At 38.6% G+C, this 13,188-nt stretch overlaps 1 protein-coding gene across 7 annotated transcripts in view; it reads right to left on the bottom strand.

The window, feature by feature from the left end:
• The window catches only part of LOC129242362 (FH1/FH2 domain-containing protein 3), a 181,063-nt gene that overhangs the window by 128,162 nt on the left and 39,713 nt on the right, over positions 1-13,188 (bottom strand). For 2 of the 7 annotated variants that reach the window (XM_054878966.1, XM_054878963.1), the window contains exon 1: positions 1,389-1,563. The exons of 4 other annotated variants lie outside the window; for them this stretch is intronic. The gene's annotated coding sequence lies outside the window, so the exon portion shown is untranslated. Of the gene's footprint in view, positions 1-1,388; positions 1,564-13,188 lie in introns of those variants that run through there. One more of the 7 variants, XM_054878962.1, reaches the window with a different exon arrangement.

Genomic DNA, 13,188 nt, shown 5'->3' with positions numbered 1-13,188 from the left:
GCACGAAATTCGACATTTTCAAGTGTGGTAAAAATATTGTTGTTTACGCTTCAAATAAAAAACTTATACTGACGTTTGTGCCTTACGACAGTAGCTCTCCAATGAATGTTTGGAAATGTGGATCGATGGAATAATAATCAATAATAACTTATCGATAGACCTATTAGTTAAACGGATTTTAGGTAATTTCGCTTTTTCAGCCTTAGTTGCCATTTCTCCGGTAGTATGCACATAAATTTCTTTGCCTGGCACACTTACATACATACGGAGTAGACCATATTTTGTTTACTTATATAATAACTTCTGTTACACTACTAATAACTAATAAAAAATTAATCAAATCATAAAGTTTTTGTTCAGAAAATTTCCCAACTCCAGTATCATTGCCAGCATCTGCTTTTATGGCTTAATACAAATTTTTATAGTCCATTTTAAATTTTTTATTAGTCAATTACCACTGCAATGCATGCCATTATAAAGCCGTTTGTGGCGCAAACACAACAGCTAACGCGCTTTCCATTCTTTGGTATTTTTCACTTGTTCTGGTTTTTCAATAATCGAACCAGAATTTGAAAGAACACTTCTCGTAAAAATTCCAGATTAATTTTTATTGACATCTTTCGGTATTTTACAGCTGATTAAACAACAAATGGGCAAATGGTCACGAGTAACCTGCAGGCAACAACAAAAGTACTCTCAGCCAATATCGAGCGAAGAGCAAAAACAACTGCAATTTTTTGGATTTTTTCATCTTGACACTGACACACATTTTTTATTACCCGTAAAGCCATTTAAATAATTAACTAATTTTTGTGTATGTAATTTCATTTACATTTTGCAAAGTCTATCAAAATCCACAAATGGAAAATGCAAATTTTGCTGCCCAATTATTCACAATACTTTTTGCATAAAATTTCAGTTGATGCCACACAACGGAAGCTTTGTTTATAGCAACACTGAAACACAATAACAAATCACCAAATGCATAATAAGTCTTGGATGGCTGTTAAATTTTCGCGTAGTGTTTGTATTTGCACTGAAGTTGTGTAAGTTGCGAAAGCCCGATTGATAGAAAAATATTTTAATCTGTTTCGCCGAATATTTCTAGCAAATAAATACGTCTATGACTGGCCATACAGCGCATTGGTAAAAAGTGCAACGTGCTTCGTACAACACAAATGCCATTACCAACACAACAGAAATTCAATTAAATATTTTAATCGCACCACTTAAGGGAGTGAAACATAAACAAAAACTTCTACTGAAACTCCGACTGACGTCAGCTGAGAAGCAGCAGCGAATTTCCGTGAATTTATTTTTGTCCAAACCCGTTTTATTTAAATATTTTTTTTATACTTTTACATTAGCATCTTTAATTAATGAATTACAATTTTATGTAAAGCGAACGAATGCCGGCACGGAGGCACAAAATTAAATTTCGATTTTAAAATGCAAACGTTACCGTCGTCAAGAAGAAAAAAACAGATATATGCAAGATAACCGTCACGCTATGAGACGCTTGAATCCGTACGAGTACTAAGCGCTAAGCGCTCACACATCTATTATTTCTCACTGTCACTAAACAACTGAATCAGCCGTTAAAGAGCCAACAAGTTCCACTGCGCTACTTCGCCACTGCGAGCCAGTAACAGCCGAAGCTTTGCTGGTGGAGCAAATTTTTCGGCACTCACTTGTTCGGCGCGTATGCGTTGGGTATGCACGCGCATGTGTATGTGACCGTACAAAGCCAACAAAAGTTTGACGAAACACGAAACAAAATGCAAAAGGTAAAATGGCAGTAAGGCACGAAAGACAGAAGGCAAAATGGCAAAAGACAGCAGCAAGAACAATAGAACAATCCAGCAAAAGCAAAACAGCAGAGCAAAAACAATAACATAAGCAATTGTGTGTGTATGAGCAGCAGCAACTACCTATGTTTGTTTGTATGCATAATAACAAACTAAAAACCAAGCAAAGAGGAGGAAAAGTCAAAACATTGACTTACTCGCATTCAAAGGTGCAAAAGACCGGTTCCATAGTGAACAACAGCCGCATCGAATAACAGCCAGCAGCACACCACTTGGTTAGTTCATCGTTGATTCAGCAGCAAATCTACCCTACCATCAATAACTAAAGCGTCTTTCAAAAGTGACGCCTCGATGTCAGTAGTGAATAAGTCCTAGACGATACCTTTTTTTATGTCATCTTGGACGTTTGTCAATTAAAAAGATGCACAATTTTACACGATAGAAGAACGCTTTCAAATGTATTTTTTTAATGAATATTGCCGATCTTTAAAAACAACCTAACGTAAAATTTGTATTTCTTTGTGTAACTAATCATCCGTTTCAGCCAAAATTAAGCAAAAAATTGTCTAATAGAGGTCGCCCCTCGGTAGGCAATGGAAACCTCCGAGTGTATTTCTGCCCTGAAAAAGCCCCTCATAAAAAATATCTGCCGATCGGAGTCGGCTTGAAATTGTAGGTCCCTCCACTTGAGAAACAACATCAAGACGCACACCACTTATAGGAGAACGAGCTCAGCCAAACACCCAGAATCATCCGAATAAGTCGAAATTTCAAAGGTTCTGTTGAGATCGTTGCTGCTGCAACGCAAAGTGTTGCTGAGCAAACTTCAACATCGATAACTCGACGTTCTGAACAATTAGGCATTCAACTGTTTGGTGGATTTTACTTGTAGAAGTGCTCAAGGTGGACATTTATATGATGTGATTTTCAATATATAATTATTAAGAGCCGTATTTTCAATAAGAATAGTAAAACCTAAAAGAATCTAAATTTTCACATATTTTAGTTTAAAACTAAATCTAGGCGCATCCTTTGTAAGACCCTTTACAATGCGTCCATTTGTTGTTCACCTGTCCATGCCTAACTCCCGGCTACCCGCTTGCAATACCATCAGCTGTCGGAATAGTACGAACAAAAAGCAAAAGATGTTGCAAAATGAACGCGAATATGGCAAGCAGAGAAATTGGAATACTTAAAGGAAGTTTTTAATGATTTTTGGGCACCGAATACGAATAGAGAAGTGACAACGGCCAAAAATGCATTAAAATACCCTTCTTTAGTATAAGCAATGATGTGCAGGATACAAAGGGCAAAGCGCAAAGTAATTAAATGGTTATAATAAAGCCTCCTTCGCTTATTCTTCCTCTTCTTTTCGTTCGTTTCGTTCCTATGCTTGCGTCACAATGATGGTAGATTTACAAGGTTTGGCCAATAACTATGGTAAAAACAAAAAAATGTGAGGACTCGGCAGCCGAAATCTGCCCGCTCAGTTCACACGTATTCATGGCAATGAAGTGACTTTGTGATAATTTTTTTCGTATATAACGGCCTATCAGCTGATTGTATCAAATTCGCTGAGAACAGGATAACCGTATCTTATTGACCACACCTTCTCAATTTTTTTCACCACGCTTGCATCACATTTAATAGCTGAGAAATAACTGTAAAGGACCTAGTGATTCTATTTAAAAAAAAATTTATAAAAACTCAAGTATAAGAAAAAAATTCCGTACCAAATCCAAACCATTTTTTATCCTTAGCTTGTGTAAATCTTAATTTCTCAGCAGCTGATTAAGAGGCGTTCGTTTCCTTGGCAGATATACACTTGGAGCGATCAGTTAAACTGTTTTGAAAGAAGGATTCTAAGAAAGCTATATGGGCCTGTACAACTTGAAGACGCTACTTACCTCATTCGGTATAACGACGAGTTAGACACACTTATCTGGGATGCAAATGTTAACAGGTATATCAAAGCGCAAGGAATTCTGCGATTTAGTAACGATAGAGCTGGACAAAAGATCTTCGAAACAAATCCACAAGGCGACAGAAGAAGAAGCCGGCCGAGAAAATGATGGGGAGATGACATTGAAGGCGACTTTGTCTATGGAGCTATGGGCACATCTGACATCAAACGAAAAGCTGATGACCGAGTGACATGGAGGCAAATTGTAACGTAAGCAGTGATTCAGCCCGAATTGTGATGCTATGATGATGACGATACACTTGGAGCTTATCATCACTTGTAACGGGCGGATTCATTGGACAACTAATTACTTCCTGACGATACAACCTTGTGCCGGTTTTCGTCGAACTCAAAGTAGCGCGCCAGCTGTTTCTGAACTGCGCTTGCTAGTTCCATTTAAAAATCTCGATAGCAGTTTCTGCAGCACTTGGTACTTCCAACGGAGATGTGGTGTTCCCACAGAGAAACTTCCACCTATTTATTGGGTTTGAGGGAGTTATTGCGATCTTCTAAAGGAGCTCTAAAAGTAATTCCTCGAAAAGTGCAAAATACCCACGCTGGATCGCTGGATTTGAATAAGAAATAATTTTTGCGGGGCAAAAAAGAGGTGCTGCAGGTGGCCTAGCAGATTCTTGCAAGATACATACTTTCAGGCGCAGCCAGAACCAGAGCAGCCAGAGTAATGGAAACACAAAAATAGAGTTTTTTCATACAAAAAATGATTTTCTTTTAATTTCATTAAATATATACACACTTTTTGAAGTGAAACTTCTTTGGTGTCGATGGACGAGCGAGAATGGAGAGTAAAATTTCAAGGAGATGAAACGTTTTGGGCATTTTCGTTCCGCGAGAGAGAAAAAAGATATAACGTAGGAAAAGGAGATAGAGCTATAACTTATATATATCTGAGTTTTTCCTTGTGGTTGCTAATTTCTAGTGAGAAATAACCCTGCCTACTTTTTGACGCTTGTGTGTTGGTGCAAACTTGTAAGAAATATATACTTGGTGCCTACTTTTTGGCGTTATATTTCCTTGGTGCCTACTGTTTGGGGCGTTTTTTGGTCCTAATTTTTTGGCGTTTTTTTTTAGGTGCCTACTTTTTGGCGCATATTTCTTGTGCGTACTATAAAGAGCAACCATTCCGGTATCGGATTTATTATCAAGAAATGCTGTAAGATCAAACACGGAGCTTTTAAGTGACCCTCTTTACATAAAAATACCAACCGCACTGGTAGTAATTCGTAGCCAACCAATCACGAATTAAACCAAATCAAAATCAGCTGTTTGAATGAACTCTACTGAAAACGCTAAACTTTTTTAAACTTAGCAAAGCTCTTTACTATATTTAGGTTCTTGGTGGAAAAATGCTATTATTATCTTTTATTGCAATTTAATTTTCCAAATTATTTCTGTGGTTTTTCTTTGTAACTCCGAAGTCATTATAAAACGAGTTGTTATTTTGGAGGTGGAAAAACACTTTAAGTACGAAAGTTCATTCTTAGTTCAGCTTGCAATTTACGGTAATTGACTAAATTTAACGACAAAATGACAGCAGTTGTATTTTACTTTACTTCGTAATTGCAGTGCCCCAGAAAGGCATTGCACGAATCTGTGTCTCGAGTAAACGACTGTTTACTTATCATCAAAAGATTAGTTAAGTATTTAGAGCAAATTTTAAAAGATAAATAATTTGCAAGCTGCTACAGATTAAGAGCAAAAAAGTGGTCGTGTATTTGAACGATAAAACTAGCTTGGAAAATTTCGGCGCATTTTGGTAGAGGAGATTATTGAACAATTCGCATGCATTCCCAATGCACGATACTTCTAGTGCACTAAGCAATTTATTTATTTTTTTTTTCACTAAATTATAAATTCAGAAATCATGGTTAGTAAAGTAATTACAATTCGCACATATAATATTACGTGCGCAAATCCACAACAAGAACAACACCAATTAGCTAAGCGAACGTGGGTGGGGGTGGAATTAGCCGGCTTCTATTTCCTTACCGCTATTTACATATGATTTTTGTATTTGTGGAGCATAACGCACAAACAAAGCAGCTGTCGTGTGGATGGCATTTGTGGCTCTCTCTTCACACGAACGCACTCTCTCCGAAGCGCAATCGGGGAAAAAAGTAATAGCAAAAATATGTTGTGCTTTTCTTGTTTGCTTGCTTGCTCATATGCATGTGTGTGTATGCGTATATGCATGAATGTTTGTGTAGACATAGGCACGTCTACTTCTTTTGCCGCCACTCGCTGGTTTCACCTTGCTTTTGTGCTTTATTTATTTCTTTCTGCCCATCCATTTCTTGTAATTTTATACACTTCTTCAATTGTTTTTACTATCAGTTGATGTTGTTGTTTAATTGGCATACATTGATCTAAAAATAGTTTGACGTGTGCCACAGGTAGTTTTTTGATTGAACGTCTTCAAGCCTTTGGTAGGCAGTAGCAGTAGCAGCAGCAGCAGTAGCAGCAGAAGCAGCAGCATGAGCTTCATCCGCTTCTGCACGCTTACCTCCTTTTATCTCACCTGTCCAACCACTCTTTGGCCGTGCCGGCCGCGCTGGGCGCTCAGCCATTAACCAACTTCGTGCTGATACGGTCCAGGCACGCATCATCATACTCATCTGCTTGTACTCACACGCCCGCCGCTACTTTCCTGACGGCATGACGGCATTAGTGCGCGCAAAATCGTATTATTATTAAATAGTAAAGTGTTTTAAGTGTGTTTTAAAAATAGCCAAAGACCAGCAGCCACGGCGACGATGAGCATGCGCAACTCAGTGATTGCTGTGCCTTTTGCAAGGGCCTTGCAGATGTGTATTGGGCTTAGGTAGCGCCTCAGCCAAGTACAGCGAAGACGCATAGATACAATACACATACATGGATATGTCTGTATGTATGCAGTGTGCGAGAATGTATGTAAGTTGCATGAACCATGCTGTTGTTGCACGCTGCGCTTGAGAATTGCACTCAACTTGGCTGATTACTTGTCGTGTTGCGGCTGAAAAGGGGAGGCGGCAACGGCTGTTGTGTGCAAGCCAGTCGAAAGCCGAAGGAGTAGCCAAATTATGGCAAAATCAGGTTGAAAATATTGTATGCAGAACAGATTTGGCACGTTGACTTTCGTCTAAAAATGCGTAATGAGTAAGTAAGCATTTGCATGTGGATTTATGCTGATTTAATATAGTAAGGAACTTGTAACTTAGTTAGTAAAAAGGGTTCACTATTTATGGGCGAATTAATTTTTTTAATTTTTTTATTTTTTTTTTCAAATTTATTTCAACTTTAAGTTTAAAGCGAAAAAAAATATTTTTTCTTCTATTAAATATGGATTCATCAAGAAACCATGGTGGCCGCCGTAGCCGAATGGGTCGGCGCGTGACTACCATTCGGAATTCACAGAGAGAACGTAGGTTCGAATCTCGGTGAAACACCAAAATTAAGAAAAACATTATTCCGCTAGGTCGCCCCTCGGCAGGCAATGGCAAACCTCCGAGTGTATTTCTGCCATGAAAAAGCTCCTCATAAAAATATCTGCCGTTCGGAGTAGGCTTAAAACTGTAGGTCCCTCCCAAGTAACGCCGTTGGTCGCAAAAAATTTGGCCGGTACGACAGGAACTGAAAGATGGTATACATAAAGTTGCGCGTCTTTAGGTAGTCGAGATCGTGTCATACCTACACTTCTTCATATTAAATTCCACATCATGAAACAGTTTGTGTTGACACTCGACAAGAGTAGCGATATGAGCATAAAATTTCACTGAATGCACTCACGTTTAGAGCGATTCCCAGCAAATCTGCGGCTACATTCGCAGGTATCGCAAAAAAGTGAGAGCTCAGATGACTGAATCTTAGCCCGGCGAGAGCAGGACAGCTGAGAAAAGGTTCGGAGCTGATTGTATCTCATTATACAGCCAGCCTCTGCAGAAAGTACTTGCAGCAATCACAAGTCTCACCTCTTAGATACCTAACGGATAACGTCCGGTATGGATACCCACCAATTTCGAGAACTGGAACTTTGCTAGCCGTCTGAGTTTCTCCGAACTATCCGTGGCTAGAAGGTTTTGGACTCTGGAAACTTGCAACGAGATCAACCTGAAATTCTCCATTCACGGAAATCATATAAAAGAACATTCTATAGTGTTGAGTGGAAATTTTGCTTAAATATGTGGTGATTTCCTTGCATTTCTTTAGTCAAAATAATGCACCTGCAAATTGAAGATGTTAATAATAATCTAATATATTTTTCTTATACAGAGTCATAAATATGTTCAATAACATTAAACACTAAGGTGAAAAAAATTATGTTGACCAGTGTAATCCTATACTAAGTCATTCGATTTCCTAAAGCGAGAAAGAAAATGAAGACAATTCGGCCATCTCGAAGAAAGGGACACGCGCTCAGCTCATCCTTAGGCTTACGGATGATACTGGCTTTGGATGGGTTTTAGTGATGAGTGAGGCTACAGAAGGTAGTCTGGTTCTGTTGCCTATCGACAGCTGTTTATTTTATAGTTATGACATTTTTCTGCAAGTGCAATATGCCGATTATAAAATATATCTGTTGCCTCATTTTGGTCGTAAAATTTCTACCAAGATTTGTCTTAAAAAAATGCACATTTCGGTTGAGAGAATATTTTCGCTGCACCCAAGCGCGAAATGCGTTTCGAGACTGATCTGATCTTATCATTAAAATCCACAGTTTTACAAACATTTTTTTTATTTTTATTTTCAATTTATGCTTTCGCTGAATAATCAATTAAATCAAATTAATTTGCATGTCTTTAGGCTTGCAATAAAAAATCAGCCACCAATTTATCAGCCATCAAAGGCAACAGTAAAACCACCAACGCCAAACACACACACATACTCGTGCATGCGGTGACATGGTAGTGCAACCACCAACCGCAGTAATCTCAGCACGTCAATCAGAAGCTATGACCAAATGAGGTACTGCCGTAACCGTAACCGTCACATCCACCTCCATAAGAACGTTTTATTTTTATGTGTGTTTGTATGTATGCGTGCATATAGATGCGACTCGCCCTGAAAACGCGCGTTCTAACAACAACAAAAATATGAATATGCGAATAATCGCAACACCTACACACGATAATTCGCAATGGCAGATTTGCCGATCTAAGTCGGCGCAGATTTCAAATTACTTGCAAATGTACGTGTGCACACATTTCTGCTGAGCAATGAAAAATATCAAAAAATGCATTGTTGCACACACGCGAAATATTTCGTGTTATTGTGGCTGCTCATTGCTGGCTGCTGATGGTTGATGGTTGATGGTTAATAGTTGGCGGCGACTGATGGCTGTTGGCAGACTACAGCACCAACGACACTGAATGTCTGGTCTGACCGTGTTTGGCTGGCAAACTGGCTGCAGAGGTGTGGAGTCGACTGAGTCACCACAAAAAATTAGTCACATACGAAGCGACGAATGTTATCTGCATTTTTTTGTTTTTTTTTTTTTGTGGCCTACAGCTTCAAAAGAGTCAACAAAAGATACGAAGTCAGTAGCAGCTGCAACAACAATTTTCTTGCATTCACAGGCAATTGTCTGCCCATGCACATATGAATGTACGACTGAATGAATACCAAATGTACGTACCCCTCAATAAATGCTGCGATCATCTCAAAAAAGGACTAGACCATTTTGGGCATTAATTGGCCCTTAATTGGTAATTGGTAAAATGGGATTGCATTGTTTGACGGATTTCAAAGCCGATAACTAACTTAAATACAAAATCGCTCTTCTCGATGGATGGATGGTACCCGACTCCCAGGTTCCCTAATGTTTTTGAGCTCTGGGTCCTAAGCCACAAACGCACAAAAGAGAAATAGAGAAAGAAGCAGCCAGAGAGATTGAAGCGGCCACAGCAAAAGGCTCTGAGCCCATTTTTTCATTGAGTCTTATAAGAAAAATCAACAACTGTTTGTGTAACTTACGATTATAAACACAGTTCAGTTTCTTCCCTCAAGTGTAGGTAAGCTAATTAGTTGGCAACGAGAATAGTAAGAAGGTACAAGGTAGGAGAGCAATTTTCTTTTGAATTTTGTTTCCCCTTTACGTCAAATTGGCTGAATCGCATAGATCTGTGATGGTTGGAGATATTTTAAGGTCATCAGTGTAAAGCAAGAAATTGGCAAATTTGAACTATGTATGAGTTAATATTGTTGATGAGAAGAAAAAAAAAGTAGGGGCCCTAAGATGCTACCTTGGGGGACAACTGAGTACTCCATGGATGGTATTGAACCAACAGCCACAAAGCAGCGTCTTAAGTATAATTAAACCAGGCAAAAATACTAAATGAGAGCCAAGAGAGGTCAATTTCAGCAGAAGCAAACGACGTGACAAAAGCTTTCGAGAAGTCAGTGTACGAGGTTTGTTCAACAAATATCGCGAATTTTGAGTTTTTTTCAAAAATTATTTATTTATTCATTAATATCTACTTTATCCCCTTCAAAGTAGTCCCCATGAGATATTATGCACTTGTGCCAACGTTTTTTCCAATCTTCGAAGCACTTCAAAAAATTATTATTTTTTTCTTGTTCAGCTCCTCCTTCAATGCCGTCTTTATTTAGTCAATCGTAGCGTAGCGTCGTCCTTACATGGGCCTCTTCAGTTTCGGGAACAAGAAAGAGTCACTGGGGGCCAGATCTGGGGAATACGGTGGCTGTGGCATCATTAGTGTCTTGTTTTTGGCCAAAAAGTTGCCCACAAGCAACGATGTATGAGCAGGGGGGTTTCGTGATGCAAGAGCCAATTTTCGTTCTTCCACAAATCCGGGCGCTTCTGCCGGATTTCTTGGCGCAAATTGCGCGTAACTTGCAGGTAATAATCCGTATTAACCGTTTTACCCTATGGCAAGAACTCGTGATGCACAAAGCAACTGCAATCGAAGAAAACGTTATGCAAAACGAAGAAAACGTTATCCATTGAGATGATTGAGCTTTGGTTTCCACGTCATAACCATAAACTCACTTCGTCGCGGACAGAGTCCACCATCTCATTAGCAATGTTCATGCGATTCTGTTTTTGATCGAAACTGAGCAGTTTTGGTACGAATTTTGCGGCGACCCGTTTCATGCCCAAAACATTGAAAAAAATCTAATCACACGACCCAATCGATATGTCTAGGTCCTCAGCAATTTCTCTAACAGTGGTTCGACGATTGGTCAATACCATCTTTTTCACTTCTTCAATTTTTTCGTCTGAGAACATTTTGTACCACCGATAAACGTAGCTTTGGCCCAAAGTAGCTTCTCCGTATGGCACAGTCAACATTCGGAATGCATCCGCGTACTTAAATTCGTTTTTCACACAAAATTTGATAAAGGTTCTTTGGTCCATCTTTTTGAATAGGTAAAAATCGAAGACGAGCCGAAACACGTGAAAGCAAAGCAGCTGTCAACAATTGACTGAACATTCAAAATGGCCGAACTCGTCGGCAGGAGTGAGAGACATGAGTACCAACATATCGCCACAAAAAAACCGAAATTCGAATATATGTAACCTGCGAAAATTCAAAATTTGCGATACTTTTTCAACACACCTCGTGGATGGTATCCATCTGAGACTTATTTTCAAAAGCAGAGAAGCAGAAATCACTGAAAATAGCCAGATTTGCAACCGTTGAGGATTTGGCGATGAAGCCTGGTTTAAGGACCATTTACAGTTTACAACAGCTCAAATAATTTGGAAACTTTAGATAGTTTTTCGATCGGCCTATAATTGCGAACATCATTTTTGGTACTTTAACGACAGGAGTTACAGCGGTTTTTAACCAACCGTTAACAAATATATAATACCTCAAGGCAGAGTGTATTTGACGACAAAGGTAAGAGGATTACCTAGGCATAAGCAGTTCTTAACTAAAAAGATGAGAGACCATATACATCAGTTAGAGACAGGTCCTAAGATCACCAATACCTTCAATTACATCCTCAATCGAAATTATTAATGACCCAAAATTTAGCGTGGATTCACTAGAGGAAGCAGAACCCGCAAAATTGCAATATCGGTCATGGACGAAATTGACGTAAACAACTCGGCGAAAAGTTTGCGGAGTCAGAGGCAGAAGTAAGGAAACTCATTAGTAGGACTCGAAGAAGTGAGAAAGTGTGAAGATATTGCCATAATCTTGACAAAACTGTCAACACAGTCAAGTCATTTACATAAACTCTGACTATAAGCCGAATAATTAAAGTGGAGTTTGCGGCACATCCTTAGATACTTCTAAGCACTTGATTCACGAGTCAATTCGAAAAGACTCTGAAAATCGTTGCGAATCACCTTGTCTTCAACATAAGTGCGCACATTCGCTGTCACTTAACATTCCCTTAGACTTAGCGAAGCGAAGCACAAGTCTGGGGATCGACCGATTTACTGCTGGGTATTTGGAAGTATGTACGCATGAGAGAAGAACGTTAACAATGCCAGAATCAATGCCGCCAACAAATGTTACTTTTTATGCAGTATTTATTAAATTTTGCTTCAGTTCATTCAAAGGCGCTGCATGCCTTGTTGTTGCTGCTGCACAAGCAGTTGCACAGTGTGTGCAAAGTGGGCCAAATATGTTCCAGTTAAAATAAGTAGAGAAGCAAAGAAAACTAGAATTTCCATGAAGATGTTAGTAGTCATAAGTATTTGCTTTCATATTTTTCATTTCAGTATCATCAAAGTGCCATATCACTCATTTTTGTGAGCTGTTCAAAGCGAACACTTTTCTTTTTTTTAGTTACTCATTTATTACTAAGCTTTTCTTTGTATAATTTACATCAATCCAGCTGCATTTTATTTACTTTCAGAGAATTTTTTTCTTTTTTTTTTTTGTGTAAGCCTGTTTCACAATATAAAGCGGAGGCCTTGAAAATACGTTGGCTGCGCTGCTATCCATTCGGACGTGCGCAAAAATCGGACAACTATAAATTGAAAGAAAAATGTACCTACATGAACTTTAGCTTATTTAAGCTGCATACATAGACAAAAACATACACACGGATTTTACACTTTTTTTACATATTTTGTATAATAATTTTTCGAATTCCGGCGTCTTTCATTGCCAGCAGCGCCTCAATTCCCTGGAATAACGACAAATGACAGAACGTTAACCCACCTAAATGACTGAATGAATGAATGAAGAAGTTAATACGAGGGAAGAAATGAGTGATGAATGTGTTTTTAATTTATGCGCCAAGTCCCGATTTCGTATGCTGATTTGGTATTTATTTTGCATTTTGTGTTTTTGTGTTCTTTTAGGGTTTTGTAAGTTAATATTTCATTTAATATTTATTTATGAGCGTGCCTATGAGTACATCGCATGCACAGTGTGTAAGTAGAGGATCTTTCAAGCTCTAATTTCTTTTTTAACTGTGTTTTATTTTGATGGCAGACGC

Source organism: Anastrepha obliqua, chromosome 3, assembly GCF_027943255.1.
Source record: "Anastrepha obliqua isolate idAnaObli1 chromosome 3, idAnaObli1_1.0, whole genome shotgun sequence".
Taxonomy (NCBI): domain Eukaryota; kingdom Metazoa; phylum Arthropoda; class Insecta; order Diptera; family Tephritidae; genus Anastrepha; species Anastrepha obliqua.
This window is presented reverse-complemented; position numbering and strand designations above follow the sequence as displayed.